At 42.9% G+C, this 18,617-nt stretch overlaps 1 pseudogene; it reads right to left on the bottom strand.

The window, feature by feature from the left end:
• Positions 1 to 13,338: 13,338 nt before the first annotated feature.
• LOC112315880 (small nuclear ribonucleoprotein-associated proteins B and B'-like) lies at positions 13,339 to 14,160 on the bottom strand (annotated as a pseudogene).
• Positions 14,161 to 18,617: the final 4,457 nt, after the last annotated feature.

Below are 18,617 nucleotides of genomic sequence, written 5' to 3'. Positions count from 1 at the left end.
TTGTAGGTAAACTGGTTTTCTTCTCTAAATACCTTTAGGGTTTTCTCTTTGTCTTTTTGGCTCTGAAATATTTCTAGTATTTGTCTAAGTAAAGATTTTTTTTTAATTTTCTTTGCCTGACACCTGGCAGGTCCTGTGAAATCTTGAGTCTTTCTTTGGATGGGGGAAATTTTCTTTTATTATTCCTTAGTGGATTACTTTTCCACAATTCTCAGTACTCTCCTGGCACTTTTTTTTTTTAATGAATGGAGGCACTTTTGAATACATCCTTTGTGTATCTACATTATTCTGCTTGGGCTGTCACAACAAAATATCACAACTGAGTGGCTCAAACAATACAAATTTATTTTCTCACAGTTTTGGAGATAAGATCAAAGTGCAGGCCAATTCAGTTCCTATTGAGGGCTCTCTTCCTGGCTTGCAGATGGCCAAGGTGCCATTTCAAGGTGCCTTCTTACTGTGTTTTCAAAAGGACAAGAGATATCTCGGGGGTCTCTTTCTCTTCTTATGAGGGCTCTAGCCCTATTGAATTAGGGTTCTGCCCTTACAGCCTCATTTAAGTTTTCTTTATCAGCTCTTCAGATACAGTCACAGTTAGGGCCTCAATATATGAATTTTGGGGGTGGCTTGGGGACATTAATTCAGTCCACAGCATTCTCTTCATTTTTGTCTCAACTTTTCCATTCCCTATTTTTTTTTATGTTCAGAGAGATTTCCTCACACTTAGCTTCTGGATAACATACCAAGTTTTTGTCATATCTATTCTATTATTCGTCCCGTCTATCTCTTTTTTAGTTTTAGTATCATAATTTTAAATTTCCTTTTGTTGTTGTTGTTTTTCCTTTGTCATAGCACCTGTTTGTTCTTTCTTCACAGGAGGCTGCTACAATATCCTCAAACATCTTTCTGAGGATGATACTGTTTAGAATTTTTAACATGTTCTTTTATGTTCTTTTAGTTATCTTTTTTCTAAGGTCAATTTTTTAAAATATATTTATTGATTATGCTATTACAGTTGTCCCATTTCCCCCCCCCCCACTCCACTCCATCCTGCCCACCCCCTCCCTCCCACATTCCCCCCCATAGTTCATGTCCATGGGTCATACTTATAAGTTCTTTGGCTTCTACATTTCCTACACTATTTTTACCCTCCCCCTGTCTATTTTCCACCTATCATCTATGCTACTTATTCTCTGTACCTTTACCCCCCTCTCCCCCTCCCACTCCCTTATTGACAACCCTCATGTTCTAGTTGTTTGCCTAGTTTGCTCTCGTTTTTGTTTTATGTGTGGTCGTTAATAACTGTGAGTTTGCTGTCATTTTTACTGTTCCTATTTTTGATCTTCTTTTTCTTGGGTAACTCCCTTTAACATTTCATATAATAAGGGCTTGGTGATGATGAGGTTCTTTAACTTGACCTTATCTGAGAAGCACTTTATCTTCCCTTCCATTCTAAATGATAGCTTTGCTGGATACAGTAATCTTGGATGTAGGTCCTGGCGTTTAATCTTGGGTAATGTAATTATGATGTGCCTTGTTGTGTTCCTCCTTGGGTCCAGCTTCTTTGGGACTCTCTGAGCTTCCTGGACTTCCTGGAAGTCTATTTCCCTTGCCAGATTAGGGAAGTTCTCCTTCATTATTTGTTCAAATAAGTTTTCAATTTTTTGTTCTTCCTCTTCTCCTTCTGGCACCCCTATAATTCGGATGTTGGAACATTTCAAGGTGTCCTGGAGATTCCTGAGCCTCTCCTCATTTTTCCAAGTTCTTGTTTCTTCATTCTTTTCTGGTTGGATGTTTGTTTCTTCCTTCTGGTCCACACCGTTGATTTGAGTCCCAGTTTCCTTCTCATCACTATTGGTTTCCTGTACATTTTCCTTTGTTTCTCTTAGCATAGGCTTCATTTTTTCATCTGTTTTTCGAACAGATTCAACCAAGTCTGTGAGCATATTGATAACCAGTGCTTTGAACTGTGCATCCGATAGGTTGGCTATCTCTTCCTCGCTTAGTTGTATTTTTTCTGGAGCTTTGAAGTGTTCTGTCATTTGGGCCATTTTTTTGTTTGTTTGTCTTGGCGCGTCTGTTACTTTAAGGGGCGGAGCCTTAGGTGTTCACCGGGGAAGGGTTGCACTGGTCGCTAAGCTGTGACGCTGTACGTGGGGGAGGGGCCCAGAGGGAGCAATGACGCCCGCCTCACTCTCCTCCGGATTTCAATCTTTCACTCTGATACCCACAATCAAACTGGGCCACTCTGGTGCTAGTTCCCGAGTAAGTGGGCCTGTGCACACTCTAGGCCCCTGTGGGTCTCTCCAACAACCTCTCCTGTGAGGCTGGGAGTCTCTCCTGCTGCCGCCCCAACCCTCAGGGGCGCTTTCAATCAGAGGTTTGAGGCTTTATTTCCCCGAGCTGGAGCCCTGGGTTGCGTGGTCTGCTTCGCTCCCCGCCGTTCGTCCGGTTTATCTGTGGGCGAATGTGGTGCCGCGGGGTGCTACCCACCACTCTGCCTGCCCCACTCTCTGCTACTCTGAGTCCGGCCCTCTGGGTTTATCTGTGCAAATGTGGGGCTGCAGGGTCTGCTAGTGCTCGGACTGCCTGCGCCATTTGTCCCACACTCCGCCAGTCTCAGTCCTGCCACAGCCACGCAAGTCCTCTCCACCCCGGTGCCCATCTCCGCCCCTCCTACCAGTCTGGATGAATGTTTATTTTCTATTTCCTTGGTGTCAGTCCCCCTTGTTGTTCGATTCTCTGTCAGTTCTGGTTGTGCGAGGAGGCGCAGTGTGTCTACCTACACTGCCATCTTGGTTCCTCCAAGGTCAATTTTTAATTTGTTCATCTTAGTTCTTTTCTTTAGAGTTTTTGAATTTCCTCAAGTCCCTGGTGATCCTTGGTTTTCCATTCACATCTACGTTTGAAGAATAGGTTAATTAGTAGCTGCTTTAAGTTTTCTTTTCAGTTTTGAGCTATCCATTTCCCCTACTGGCTCCTGTGATGAATGGAGGGTTCATTCGGACCCGTGAGTAGGACACTGACTGCAGACTTCCCTGTCAGGCTTGAAGCAGGCAGAGTAGACGTGGGGACCGTCCTTGTCCCCACTCAGTCCTTCACCCATACCCAAATGCCAAAATAAGGCCTTTACTTCAGTGCAGCTGCAATTGATAGGCTGGGCAGGAACATCTTTTCCTTTTCCTCCTCTGTGCCTGTGGCAGATGACTGCTTTTCTCATAAGCCCTTGCATTCCTGCAGGCAGGTGATTTCCTTCCTTAGAGTGAAGGTCTGTGTTTTATCCCATCCCCTTACCACCCCCTAAAGTGGAGGGAGGAGAGAGGTCTCCTTCAGAGAGTAGTTTGAAGATTAATAAGTAACCCTGATGACTTATTCCCACCCCTCTCCTATTCTTTCTACTGGCTTCCTCTGAGCTAGGAGATTCTCTGTCCCCACCTTCAAAGTAATTTCTCTTAAGAGTGTTTGGAGTGTGTTAATACTCAGTTCTGGGTTGTCTGTTAGTCTGATCTCAGCTGCTTTCTATCCAGATTTTTATCATAATTTCCGCCTCCTCTCTTGTTTGCTGGTGCTGGTAAGGACTTACTGATTTTACAATCTATTTTTTCTGTCTTTGAAGGGCTTTATGGTGGAAGGGCAGGTGTATGTGCTCAGTTCTCTATCTTGGTTTGCTTCCTCCTAGTCCATGTTATCTCTCCTTTTGATGATGAAATTTCAGACAGCAAAGTGTGCTGTTGGAATACAGCTTCTTTGTTAATTAACATAATTTCATTTAATAAAAAGTGTCAGACACTTACATATATTACTGATTTGAAGCCTTACAACAATCCTGGTGATTGAGGCATCAAAATCCACATTCAGTCAATGAGGAAGCTAAAACTCAGGGAGGTTAATTGAATTAATTGATGTCATACAGCTACTAAGAAATAGACAAAGTCTGACTCCAAAGCTCAGTTTGTACTTCCATATACTGTTTAAATGTTTGTATTATATTTGCTTTCCCTACTTTTAAGAATGTTTATCTTTACTTCCTCCATTAAAATATAAGTTTTGTGAAAGTAGGGGACCTAGCTATAGGTTCTTATTTCTATTGTGAGGTCTCTGACAATGTTTTATAAGCAGCAGTCAGCTTAAATTTTACAAACCAACTAGGTGAAGTTAATTACAATTATGCTATCATCATGCACATAATTATATATTAGAATGGTACGGATGCTTTATTTGAGGTCTTTAAATGTTTTATCACCTCCACTAAATCAAAGATTGGGTTGCAAATCGAAATGAAAACTGGAGGAAAGGTCAAAGTTCAGCTTCTGGCTAGGGTTGCCATGGCAACTCTCTGAGGAATAAGTCCTCATAAACAGAAGGAAGAACAAAAGAAAATACCTATTGATCTCTAATACTAGTTGTAGCTAATCGTTTTTCTCTATATTTCTTCAATATTGCATTATGTTGAGATGCCTAGAATTATGATTCTTTCACGTATTCCACTATATTTACTGTCCTATCTTCTCTTTGAGCCTGCCCCAGGAAGAGCCAACTTTCTGGGAGACAGAATGATGTTGATGTTCCTAAGGACAGAATAACCTGAGTTTGTTCAGTTTGATCCCGTTTGGTTCCTTCATTCAACAAATATTCATTGAGCACCTATGACATTGGCTGTGTAATAAAACCAGCTGGGAAGTTTTCCAAAATGCTCTGACCATATTTTACTCCTAGAGCAGTGGAGCCCAGGCCCCTATATTTTTTTAAAGTTCCTCAAGCAATTATGATGCATATGGAGGTTGAAAAACCACTGACCCATGATATGTTATAAATTGTGCTACCCAGGGGGGACACAAATAAAAATAACAATTGCTAATATTTATTGAGTGGATACTATAGAACGGGCACTGTTCTATGTGCCTTATATGTCTTAACATTTAATCCTCTCAACAATCCCAGAAGTTAGGTATTACTCCTGTTCATAGATGAAAAACTGAAGTACAGGGAGGATAAGCACCTTCGCCCAGGTTATACACTTAGGAACCAGTGGAGTCTGGCTGAGGAGTCCATGCTCACTGCTCTATAGCCTATCAATAGTATCACAGTCTAGTAAATAATGAAAGTGCAAGGTGGGGCAAGGAAGTAGGGGCAGGATGGCTTCCTCAACTATGAAAAGGAAGAGCGGGAACCAGCAAGGACAAGTCTGGGAAAAGCCTCTCTGATTCCTGCCTTCTTTGTCTTGCTAGACAACCTGCCTCCTCACCTCCCAGGAGTTCCTTCCTCCACTTCCCAACACTGAAAACACTGGAAACTCCACAATCATCCTTAACACGCCTAACATTTCAAATGGGAAGACTGAAGTCATGCACGATTACTCACGCAATCTTTCCTCCTGACAATAGGTTCTTCTGTGTGTTTCTCATTCAAACATATAAAGCTCTCTGTTGTTTTCAAAAAAGCCTTTGTTGTAGAAACAATTCACAAACGTATCAAACACACATTGGTTTCCCACCCCCCTCTCCTGTCCCCTCACCTGATCCAGAGGCTGGAAGACAACACTCTGGCTTGCCAGGGACCTGTGCCTTCTTGCCGACTCGGCCCAAATGGAAGCTAACTCTGCATTTCTCATTGCTTCTCACCAAGTATGGCTCTAAGTTTGAGTTTGAGGTGAACCTCAGGGAGCATTTAGCCACACCTGCCTCCTCTGCCTGGCCTTGGGGCTGAGAACAGAATTTCTGTTGAGGAAGGCAAGTGCTCTGATGCTGCTAATTAACTGTGGGAGGAAAGGAGGCCCTTTCCAGACACCAGAAATACCAAAGAAGCACATTATAAAAAGCAGCCTTTGTACCAGCCAGCCCCATCATTCAGCTCAGCCTAGGCTGGGGGTGAAGGGAAAAAACAACTCCTGCAGCCCACAGGTCACCATATCCCAAGTGGGCTCCCGTGGAGACCAGACCCTGAGTGAGTATCTGGTGGGAGACAGGGGTCTCAGGACCATGGCTGGAGCCTGGCTACCCTTCCTGTAGGCTTAGGCAAACTGTAAGAAACTGCCTGAAGCTGGCATGTTTATAGGTGACTTAAGCGTCTCTGCTAAAATAGCCACAGGCCTGATTAATAATTTAAAGTGTAAGGACTACCCGTCTGTTGAGGTGTGAGGTGGAGATTGCTTCAGACTCTGGGTAATCTCACTGCAGCAAGTCCCCTGCCCACCCTGTGCTTATCAAACTAGGGACTGATCACCACATTGAGGATAGGACTATCTTAAATGAGGAGAGAGAAGTGTCTCTATCTGCCCTGCCCACTTCTCTTCAGCGAGGCTGCTACAGTCCTGAATAGAGTCTTCAGTGTCTGGGAGACTCAGGATCCCCTGGTTGCTATTGGGTTGAGTTGCTACGAAAGTGGGCCTTGGCCACTGGCTGGAAATCGGAGGCTTTCCCAAACAGGAAGGCAGTAGGGCCATTTGGCTGAACCTTACACTCAAGAGGCTTCAGAATTTGGCTGCTGATGGGTGTAGGGGAATGAGGTAGAACCTGAGGGTGGCCCCAAGCATGGAGGACCTCAGAACCTGAAAGCTGCCAGAGCTGCATTGAGATTCTTGGAGAGCCTGTTTACATGGTCTGCCTTATTTTACAGGCGCTGGGACAGATTCCCAAAACTCTAAATTGTCAAGACCAGGAAGTCGTGGTACTAGGATTTCATACCAGGCAAGTTTCCCAGCCTCTCACTCCAATAACATTTTTGTGTCTGGGCAGACAAGGGAAAAATTCCTCCGTTATTATATCACATGTTCGTGATCCCTGGCAGCTTTGTGTGTGGTGGCACATCTTCCTTTTCGTCCCAGCCTGCTGGTATAGGCTCTCCTCTATAGATTCCTTAAGTGTCAGAGCTGAAAAGATTTTTAGAAGCCACGTAGACCTTTTCCCTTATCTGACAGAAAAGGACACAGAGAACCGGAGAGAAATGACGGGTGAAAAGGCATGCAGCTAGCTAATGAAACCAGGTCTTCTGACATCCAGTCCAGGGCTTTTTCCAGAATACCATGCCCTATATGCCAAATAACATTTGTGTATCAGGAGCTCCTGCCCATTTCATATTCTGTTTCACATTTTACTCACTTCCATGCATAGGGCCTTGAACTGTCCCTTGTAATGTGGTAAAATGACTTCCCGAGAAGTTTCTACCGTTTGGTATTTTGACCAAAAAACCATTAGGTTAGAAAGAAAGAAGTTATCACAGCCAGAGGTTTCTAAAGTGAAATGCAGTTCAACCAGGGTGGAAAAGCAAATTCCCTGACTCTGAGGCCTTGCTGCTCAAACTCGTCCATGGACCAGCAGTGTAGGTGTCACCTGGGAGTCCCACCCCAGATCTGCTGATGCAAGATCTGCATTTTCACATGATCCCCAGATGACCTGAATACACACTAAAGTAGTACTGATTTAAGGTAAGACTCTGCAAAAAGTCCGTCCTGTCCAGTTCCTGCCCAAATGCTTAACTTTCTTTCTCCCTCCTCCCTCTCGTGCCTCCACCCCTGCCCCACTCCTAAATGTCACTCTGTTAACCTAGTTCTGCCTTTTCTTGAATCCAAAGCCAAGTTGCGGGGGGGGGGGTGTTATATTTTTAAAGGGGACACAAATGGAATTTTTTTTTAAATAAAATATAGCCGATTTGAAAGAACTTTTGCAGTGCTAACGTCATGGTGTTAATGTAGAAGTGTAAACGTCTACCATGTTTACGTTGGCTTGCTTGTAAAGTCGTCATCTTTGGTTATATTTAGGCTTGGACATTATACTGAAAAACTCTGAGGACAAAAATATTTTCCCCTTAACTCTTTGGAAAATAACAAAATCTCTTTAAAAAGTCCCAATAACATCTTTTCCTTATGTTATTATCCACCACTATGTATTTCTTCCTCTTACCTTTCCCTCTTTCATTATTCCTAGTATAATTTCCTTACACCATTTTTATTTTTTAAAACACAATTTTTCTTGTTACTTAATCCTTATAGGAAAATTAAGAAATAAAGTAGGAAAAGAAAACATGACCAGAGTCTCATCGATGTAGAAACAACTATAAACATTTTATATAAAATGTTTAATTTTATATAAAATTATCTTAAACATTTTTGGGCATATATTTATTAACAAAAATGGGATAATTCGAGACATATTAATTAGTATCTACTTCCTTTTAAATGGAAGTATAGATTACTAATTTCTTTACACCTGTGAACATAAGACAGCATCATTTTTATTAAATTCTGCCATATGGATAGTACCATGATTGATTTAATAATAGTTCTATTGTTGGATATTTAGGTAGTTCAAACCTTTTGCTACTAAAAATAGAATAGTGCATCATTAATAATTTTCTTACCTTAAAAATTCTTTAATTTTTAAATTAAATTTTGAATACATGAATGCATTTCTATACTTGAGAAAAAAATTTAGATACAGATAACACTCAATTCTTTTTGGCCATCATTCCCAGCCTTGGTTCCCTTCCCCCCTTTCCAGAGGTAATTACAATGACCAGTTTCTATGCATTTGATGTTATGTTAGCCACAGGAAACAAATTACTGTTTCAAGTTGTCGGTTTTTTGTTAATTATCTGTTTATACAAATAGTATAATATCTAACATTCTTTAAATGGCCTTTCTCACTAAACAGTCTTGCACCGCTTTCTGTGTTAATGCTTATGGATCTAGTTCATTCATTTTAGCTGTTGCACAGTAGTCTGTGCCATGGGTATGCCATGGTTTATTTAGCATGTGTGGTATTAACTGACTTTAGGCTGTTTCCATTTTCCTCTTTGGCGGGAAGAACATGCTTACAAGATCTTCCTTGTATACGTGTGTGAGTGTGTCTGTAGAGTAGATTCAGAGACGCGACATTGCTGGATCTTAGGATCACCTACTTCTCTCTACGTGTGAATGAGAGGAAACACTCCTCTGGAGATCCTGCAGGAAAAAGTATAGTCTTAGAAACCCAAAAAATGATCCCCACCCCACCCCCCGCCGCCCATATTTTGTCTTTGGCTTCCAGTATTATCTTGAGGTTTCTCGCTAGGGTGGATGGCTACAAATGACAAAGAAAAAGGACATACCAGGCTTTGCAGGAAAAGAAGCAAGCAGGTTTGGCTAAATATTTTAGTAGATAACTCAGTCTCTGCTCTTGTGAAGGAGAACAGACATCCATTCATGGAGAGATTCAGTAACAGCTACAAGCCATACATTGTACTACCAAGTGCAACTTTGTGTCAGGCAAACTGAGTACAGTCAGGGGTACTGTTGAGTGAAGATCAAGTCTTCTTCAACTTTCGTTTGGGTTATTGCCCTGGGTTTTACTTGGTCTCCTCACCTATAGTTTTTCCCTTTCAACCCATGCAGTTGACTACTGATAAACTAATCCCAAAAGATCACTTTTATGGTATTTGCAGTCTTGTTCATTTCATTCTCTTACTCTCCCTCGTAAATTTCCCCTCATCCTTCAAGACTCGGCCCAGTCGTGTTATGGTGGTAACGATTTGCAATATATAAGTATATCAAATCAACATGTGGTGTACTTCACACTCACACATTGTAACATGTCAATTATATCTCAATAAATTTCAGGAAAAAAGACTCAGCTCAAACTTTTATTCATACAACATGTATCACTCGACATGTATTGAGCACAAACTGCTGGCCAATTTCCTCTTCTAAAAACTTCTCCTGACTCTAGGCTCTGTGAGTTACTCCCTCCCTCCTCTTCTCTTGTGATAGATCTTATTTTTCCTGTGATTACTTATTCACCTCTGTACCCCGGCACCCAACATGCACATGGTTAATGCTTGATAAATGTTTGCTCAACTGAAAGAATGAATAAACAAACTTCCCAGAAATGTGTACACTGGTTTTCAATGTACTTTTAGAATTTGGAGGTTCATTCTTGCACAGAGAAAGAAGAACTGTATTAGGTGGCCAGAGCAGAGATAGTCTCGGAGGGGACCTGTCCTAGATCCTGCAGGTAATAATGAGAAGCTGGCATTTGCCTGGGGGCATTTGAGCACTTCCTGTTACTCTGAGGATAAAGTTCAAATATTTTAACTTGACTTGCAAGGTTTTCTGTGGCCTGGAGCTGCCTACCTCGCCAGCAGTTTTCACATCATTCTTCCTGCAGCTCTTTATACCCCAGGCACACAGTCATTTCTCTGTTCCTCCAGGGTACCAAGCATCCTCCTCAATGATGACCCCCACACAGGCCTCCCACCTCATCCCAGTCACCTGGTTAATTGCCACTCCTCCTTCAGATCTCAGCTTAGCTGTCACAGGGCGGGGGACACCTTCCCTCAGCCACGCAGGGGGCCAGCTCTGCCTACTGTACGCTTGCAGAGTACTCTGTGTTCTTCCTTTATAACACCTGCTATTACTGTACCTTGATCAGTAAGTGTGTGATTACTGAATGTTTGTTTTCACTCCTGCCTCCCAACTCCGCACTGTAAGGTCTATGAGACAGGCAGGGTATGCATCTGTTCTGTCCACTGCTTTACTAAAGGGGCTTTACCTACATTATTTTATTTAGTGTAACAATCCTGTGAGGTAGAGGGCCTCATTCCCTCACCTGACAGAGGTGTGTGGTAGAGTCAAGCCTTGGGCTCAGTTACACCTGCGTTATTGAAGGATTGAAAAGGCAGGGTGTTCATTTATTTGGGGTTTACATCCTCAGGACCTGAACTGGAGTCCCAGTTCTATTACTTAGTAGGTTTCTAATTGTGGGTAAATCTCCTCATCTGTATAATAGAGGTATTATTTATTTACCTGTCTCATAATTTTCCTTAGAGGACCTAATGAAATAATATATATGCCTTGGCTTGTAGACCACCATCTACTCTACAGATATCAGTGAAACAAGCAGCACTTCCACCAGGCTCGAGCCGGTAACGGCTGCTGCTTATCGCATATACCCGCTCTGGGGATCAGTATCTTGAATACAATGGTAAGCTTGGAGACACTGAGTCCAGATGGCCCTGTATGTTATGTAGAGATAGTTGTTAGTGAAGACTTAAATTGACAACTAAAAGGTTAATTTAGAATAACATTCCTCGTAGAAGGCTAGAACTATACATTTAGTTTTTACATAAATAGAAATAAAAGACAACACATAATAGGCAGTGTGTTTCTAGTATTTAACCTCTAGTCTTTGCTCACCAAGGAACATATGTAATGGTTAGGCAGGTATAGTTAATGATTAGCATTAATGGTTAAGAGCTTAGACTTTGGAGTCAGAAAAACTTGGGTTCAGTCCTCTCAGCTCTACATTTACCAACAAAGAGACCGTGGGCAAGTTACATAACTTCTCTAAGCTTCATTTCTACAACTTTAAAATGTACCTACCCCTCAGACTGTTGGAAGATTAAAATAAATAAGGTAAGTAAGTGGCTGGAACTTAGGAAATGCTCTGTAAATGCAGAGTTGTTATTATTACCGTCTCCGTCTGCTGTCTTTCCCGGCTTGCTGATCCCTATACACCGATTTGGTCCATTTTCCTTCCATTCCACTTGGAATGATGACTTTCAGGTGTCACAGTCTTAAACACGAATGCCAGGAACTCTGCCTCTCAGCCTGCAACTGCTCCCAGTGAAGCCAAACTTATATAAAGAGGAGAGCTCTCTTCCCGTGCAGTCTGCACGATGGTGGAGAATCTTATTCTCTCTGGCTTTGGACAACAAAAGGATGTGCAACTTGGAGCCATAGAAAAAAGGAAGTTTTACTGTTTAGTCATCCCGTGGCTGCTATCACATCTGCTATCTTAGTGATTTGACTCATTATTAATTTTAAAACAGGAGCCTTTCTGCAATTTTGAAGTTGAAGTCAGAAATTCTAGCCATAGCCCTGCCTGGTATAGCTCAGTTGGTTGGGCATTGTCCTGCAAAGCTAAAGGTCATGGGTTCGATTCCCAATCAGGGCACATGCCTGGCTTGCGGGTCTGGTCCCTGGTCGGGATGCGTACAAGAGGCAACTGATCAATGTTTCTCTCACATCAGTGTTTCTTACCCTCTCTTTCTCCCTCTCTTCCCCTCTCTCTAAAAACACATAAATAAAATCTTCTAAAAAAGAAATTCTAGCTGTAGCTTTGTATTTTGGTCTGTGTATATGTTTTCATTTGCAATGCACTTACTGAGACCTTACTACATTCTATTTTCTGGGGAGGGACACAAAGGCGAATAGATTGTCTTTCCCTCAGGAACTGACATACTATGAAGGAGCTAGCAAAGCACACAAACAGTGGAAGAGAGTGAATAAGTAGGGGAGGAAGGACGACCTGAGCTTTGTGCCCTCTGTTCTGAACTGGGATTCACGTGTACCGGGTGGTGGGTGGGGGACTTAAAAGATCATGTGCACTGGATGGGGCCTAAATCCTGGCACTTGTACTTAGTGAACTGCCCTGAGCTAGCCACTTGTCCTCTCTGAACCAATTTCCTCATGTGAAAAAAGAGAATAATGCTTATCCCACAAGATTGTTGTGAAGACTGAGATAAAGTACCTACCAAGCACCATGCCGGGCTAATTGTATATAATACATATTAGCCATAGAAATCTCAATATGATTAATATACCAAGACATACAGAGTATTTAAAAGTCTTGTCAGCTTATAGGAACAGTGGAGAAGGCTTAATGAAAGGGATCCTGACTTTCATTTCCGCACCAAGGTGGACATGGGGTGTCTTCTCAGATATGCATATGTTAAGTCCTTCCTGTTAAACAGTTGCCCCTTTTCTGGCACAGGTGATGACATCCTGTGGTCACCACTCCTCTAGGGAGACATTAGGTGGTGGTTTCATCACACCCCACCCAAGATGGTGGATTATCTGACGGTAACAGAGAAACAGGAAGGTCAGTGGTTTCAAACTGAGCAAAGATGTTACGTGTTTTACAGTAAGTAACTCTTTATTTTTTTTCACTTCCTTGACCGAACACTGAGCAAATAGTGATGTGAAATAATAAGGAAGCCAAGACTCATCTCTGGGACAAGCTGAAAGCCTCCCTGGTGTGGGAGGCACATTCTGCATCCATAGCGTGCTGAATGAGAGGACGGCTAAAGACAACCCTACGGGCAGAATAACTGCTCTAGCAGATGGGCGGAAGGAGGGAGGAAGCTCGCAACTTCCTTGATGAAGCTGCTGTCCTGCACTACAATCTCTCGTTCGATTTGACCAAGTTAGGAAATTAATCCAGGTTTATTTTATTTTTTTGCATTTAAAATATCCTATTAAGAGGTTTTTTTTTATAAATTTGTTTCACTGGCCACAAAGAAATAAAAGGACTATGTACAGTCTTTCGGGAAACAGGCAGGGAGCTGAGAAGGACCAGTGTGAGCCTAGGGCCTTGGTGGATGCATTCCTGGGGGAGGGGTCCTGTAAGGGAAACCAGACAATCTGGTGAGACTCAAATGGCATAACAATCAGGTCTGTAGTAATGTGGCCCTGGGACACTGGGCACACACATCTGTGGAGCTACTTCCATATCTGTGGCCGAGGGTCAAAGAAGGCCTGGCATTCCTGGGGCAGGGGGACACATTCCTGGAAGAGGCATGCCCATTGGAGTTCCTCATCCAGGGGAGATCCCCCTGGGGGACCCATGGGAGGTCTCAGACGAGGAAGTGCATCCATTACACCTGGAGGGGGTGTCCCTTGGCCCATTGGTGGGGGAGGATCCCCACGGTCAGGTGGGTACTGGGTAGAGGCCCCAGTACTGGCTGGGGCAGCAGCTACAACAGTGCCTCTTCCTTGTGGGGTTATTACCTGTTAGGATGACCCACCAACCCCACAAACTAGCCCAGCAAGTCCTGCAGAGTCCTGGGGCATGGGAACACCAGCTGGGATTCCTTTGCCAGCAGCCCTGCTGATCCCTGGGCCCCCAGCAGCTCCAGTAAGTGGCACTTGGGCAATGTCAGCATCTTTGAGAGTAGACTGTCATGGAGACAAAGTTCTCGTCTGGAAGCAGCACCAGACCAAGGACACGCTTCTCCTCTCTTCCTGCTGGTTTTGAGTTCTTTGGCATGATCTTCCTGAATTCATCACAATCACCTAGGATCAAATTCATACACTTGTCAAACGCCTTGAAGGAGCCAATGAAGACAGGACTGCAGGATGCACCCCATCCTGTAGTCGATGTGCTGCAGCATCTTGCTGCTCTCACCCACAGTTGTGGTGGCAGTTCTGATGGCTCCAAATTCCCCAGTAATACAGTTAAATAAACACCTACCGTGTAAAAGCTAACTCAGCTCATATAACATGAAACTCCTTGATTTATGGGAAATACAGGGTTTCTAGGAGGAGGTAATGAGACCATTTGTGATACAGTGCTTATTATTCATCAGAAATACCACCATGGTTTTTCCTCTGTTTCTAAAAGCATTAATCTCATAAGGAAACTAGAATACCTAAAGGCATCACTGATGTTAACGTGGTTGCATGTGTGTTCATCACGATGGTGATCCTAACAGTGGGTACCACTTTTAAGCTTCCAGTTTAGGTCATGGGGATTCCTGGGCTTCAATTCAAACTCTGTTATCCTTGAAAAGATGCTTATATTCCATCTTCAGTCTGTAAGCTCCATGAGGGTAGAGGTCTTTTCTATCAACTTCAGGACTACATCCTACCCAGAGCCCAGCGCAGTGCCCAATACATGATGCGTGTTCCATCAATATTGTTGAAATCTTTAATTCAACACTTATTATCTCTTTTAATACTCAGGACAACCCTGGAAAGCTCAGTGTTATTAGCTCTAGTTTGTGCACAATAAAGTTGACCTGCTTGTTTCAAAGCTACAGAGTTATATGAAGGGGTGTTGCAGGGGTGGGAGAAATTTGCCCCGTGATCACATGATCTTGGAGCACAATATGAGAGAGTCAAAGCAAATAACATTGTTTATGTGAAGATTCTGTTTATGCTTCCACAGGGTGGGAGGGAGTGGCTCTGGTGGCCACTTGACTGGAGAAGGAGCTGGAAACCATGTTTATGAGGAAAGGTAGAATCGAGTGGAGATGTTTGGTCCGGAGAAGAGAATGCCTGGGGGACTGAATAGCCATCCTCACATAGCCCAGGGCCGACTCAGAGCAGGAGAGGCTGTCTTGGCCTATGTAGGTCAAAGGGGAAGAACACAGTGCAAGTTTTAGGGAAGCCAGTTTTGGTTTGACGTAGGGAAGTATGTTCTAACTCCTGTTATGGATTGAAAGAATAGGCCACCTTGGAGGTAGTAAATCCCATATTGTTGAAGATGTCCAAAGGAGGAGTGCATGATCACTTGACGGGGGCGGGGCGGGGTTGTAAAAGGGATTTAAGCATTGGCAAAGCAGAGAAAGGCACTTGGCTAACTGAGTGTCTCCTTGATGTCTCCTGTGTGATAGGAACAAAAACTGAACCAGATCACTTTCCTTTTTCCCTTTCCTATGTAGATTATAAGTTCGGCCCAAAGGGAACTATTTCTACTTATTTGTGTCTTGCATCTTGGACTCACATAGAGTCTTTGCCTTGCTGTGCATATTTTCTCTTGGCCTCACTAGCTCAGAAGCTGTTTGTGAGTAGACCACTCAAAAGTCAACTCATGGGATGCTGGGATGAGAGGACAGGCAGGGGCCTGAGAGATGCCCTCCTTTATCTGCAGGAGTGATGAGGACATAAATTAACAAGCAGAAAACCATAACCCAACGCGAGCAGTCACCCCCAGAGGGAGACCATGATTGTGCCTGGCGCCTGTCAGGGTCTCAGTATAGCAAATAAAGGAACAAATGGAGCAGGGTGGTCTCCGGGAGCAGTGTTCGATTTGGGGCCAGCAAGCCTGGATTCTCTTCTGGATATGTCCGTTCCTCACTGCCTGTGTGATCCATGCATGTACCTTATCTTCTCTAGTTGTCATCTGGGGCTACCTGGCATCCCAGCAACTGTCCTGTTTGGGGAATAGCTGTTACAGAGGCAGGAGAGCATGATTGTCTTGACTAGTTGGTAGCAGTGGAAGTTGGTAGCTGCAAGGGCCATTTTAAAGGAGTAGCGTGAGTAGGATTGCATCTATAATGGCTGTGGGATGTGAAGGAGGGGAAGTGGTCAAGGACAGCTCTTAGATTTCTGACTTAGGCAGCTAGGTGGATGGCAGCGATGTGTGCTGATACAGAAACAAGCAAGCAGGAGTGGTTTCGAGAGGAAGCTAATGAACCACACCTTGTGCTCTGAGGAGCCCACACACTCAGAAAGATCCTGGCCCTTTGGCTCTTCCCTGCCTCCTTGAGTGGGTATGGGCTCCTTGCTTGAGGGGGTGGACAGTCCTGGTAGCTCAAATGTGACAGAGTCCCCCTGGTTATGCTTCCTGGTGCTGGAATGCTTCAGGGATGGTACAGTTCAGACCTAAATCCCTACTTTCATCTTTTCTCTTATTACTAAGGTAGTTCTGGGACCCACAAACCTAAAATTATAAAGAAAAAGAAGAGAACCAGGGGAAGCTTCAGGATTAGAAGTTGATTTCCTGCCAGGGTTTTGCTTTGTTTAATGTACTCGCCCACACTCTCCCTGGTTTCCAAAGACCAAATGCAGACTTGACTCCTGCGGCCAATGTCAGTGCTTCCAGGCCTCAGCACTGAATAAATGAAACTAGAAGGATTTTAAAAAATGGAGCTCCCTGAGGACTGGAGGTGGCTGGGAACATCCAGCTGAGTGGCAGACTGAGGGAATAGCAGGACAGAAACCAATATGTAATGGAGAGAACAGAGCTCCTGGGCACTGAGCTATCACTGATCTCGGCCTTATTTAAGTGCTCCAGGCCCAGGTACAGTGAGCTGACTCCAGTAAAGCCAAGCTGGAGTATAGAAGACAACCGGCATCCTGCCGTGGATGTCCCATCTTTTGAATATCGCTGTGTAGAAAATAACTTCTATTATATTTTGTTTCTAATTATAAAAACAATATATGCTCATGGTAGAAAATTTAAAAAGTTCAGTAAAGAAAAATAAAGACTCAACTGTAATCCCACTAACCACTTCGGTCATTTGATGCATATTTGCTCAATGCTGACTAGTGGAGGCACAATTTAAGGCCCAGACAGCCCCAAGATTTACATGGCATTATTATTCCCTTCTAATCAATTAAGGAATTGAGGTTCAGAGAGGCTGAGATTTGCCAGAAGACACACAGCTAGCAAGTGGTGGAGTCTGGGTTTGAACCTGGTTCTGGATCCCATCTTCTCACAATATTTTAACTGTCTTGATCCATGAACACCAGAGGTGATGCCACTTGGTCAAATAATCCCAATTTGCAGATGGGAAATACATCACAGCAAAAAGATACTGCATGAAGATGATTAAAAAATGTGTCTTGTCTTGCAGATCTTGAAACACTTCCTGCAATTTTATAAATTCATCCTTTGCAAAGTGGTGTTTTGATTCTTTGCCCTTTCTGACAACCAAAACAGAAAGCAACTTTTCTTCCATTACATGGCCTAAGGCTTCCTTCTGCTTCTGCCTAAGACAGGCTGTGGTTAGCACTCTCCGCTTAACCTCTTCCTCCTGCAAGCCCCTCTTTGAAGCAGAACTTTTTATTTCAACTGTTTTGACACCATGGACATTCCATGACCCTAAATATCAAGCCAATCACTCATAAAAAATGAAAAAATAATGTAACAGCGTGAGCCCAGTTCTAAGTTTCTAAGCTGCACCATCTCTCACCACACCTCTGACCCCAGCCCCATCCTCGAATCCCCCATCTGACCCTCACTTTACCATGACATAGGCTAAGTTTCTTCTGCCCAGAGTACCTGATGATGTTTTCATTTTTATTCTGAAGCTCTTTTTATTAGATGCAAACACATTTAGCACTGGCATGTCTTCTTAATGAACTGGCCTTTTATCAATGTGAAATAACCTTATTTATGTCTGATAATACTTATTTTTTTAAATTGGTATTGAATATATTGGGGTGACTTTGTTAATAAAATTATATAGGTTTCAAATGTGTGATTACTTTTAAAAGTTGAAAACTTAATGTTTTATTCTTTAAGAAATGAATTGAGTGTGAATGTCAAAGTATCACTAGTATCAAAATGACCTCAGCAAAACATATACCCAGTACCCAACCCAGCTCTGCCCCTAGCCAGTCTCTTGCTGACACCTTTAGACACTTCCCATCACCTCCTATGCACCCTCCACTATTAACTGGCCCTGACTCTTCCCAATAACTCTTCAGTGGTTCTTAATTTAGGCTTGTCATTTAGCGTGGGAACTTTGGAACCAAGATGCCTCAATTCAAACCCCACTTTTACAGCTTCCTGTGTAACCTTGGGCAAGTTATATAATTTCCCTGTGCCTCAGTTTCCTTGTTTGTTAAATGGGGAAAATAATAATATCTATTTTATAAGGTTGTTGTGAGATCAAGTAATTTAATGTTTGTAAAGGTCTTAGAACATGACCTGGCATATTGTAAGCACTAGTAAATGTTAGCTATTTAGTAGAAAGGCAAGCTATTAAGACAAATGGAGTCATCTGTCAGTCTTGTCACCTTCAAGGGCCAGTAGTCAGGACATATTTATTTTAAAATAATTTTAAATGTTAGTGGTTTTCCTATTATATTAATTGGCATCACTCAGTAATTTTTAAAATTGCACATGCACAGC

This window comes from Desmodus rotundus, chromosome 5 (assembly GCF_022682495.2).
Source record: "Desmodus rotundus isolate HL8 chromosome 5, HLdesRot8A.1, whole genome shotgun sequence".
Classification (NCBI taxonomy): Eukaryota; Metazoa; Chordata; class Mammalia; order Chiroptera; family Phyllostomidae; genus Desmodus; species Desmodus rotundus.
Note: the sequence above shows the minus strand (reverse complement) of the source record. Positions and strands in the feature narration are given on the sequence as shown.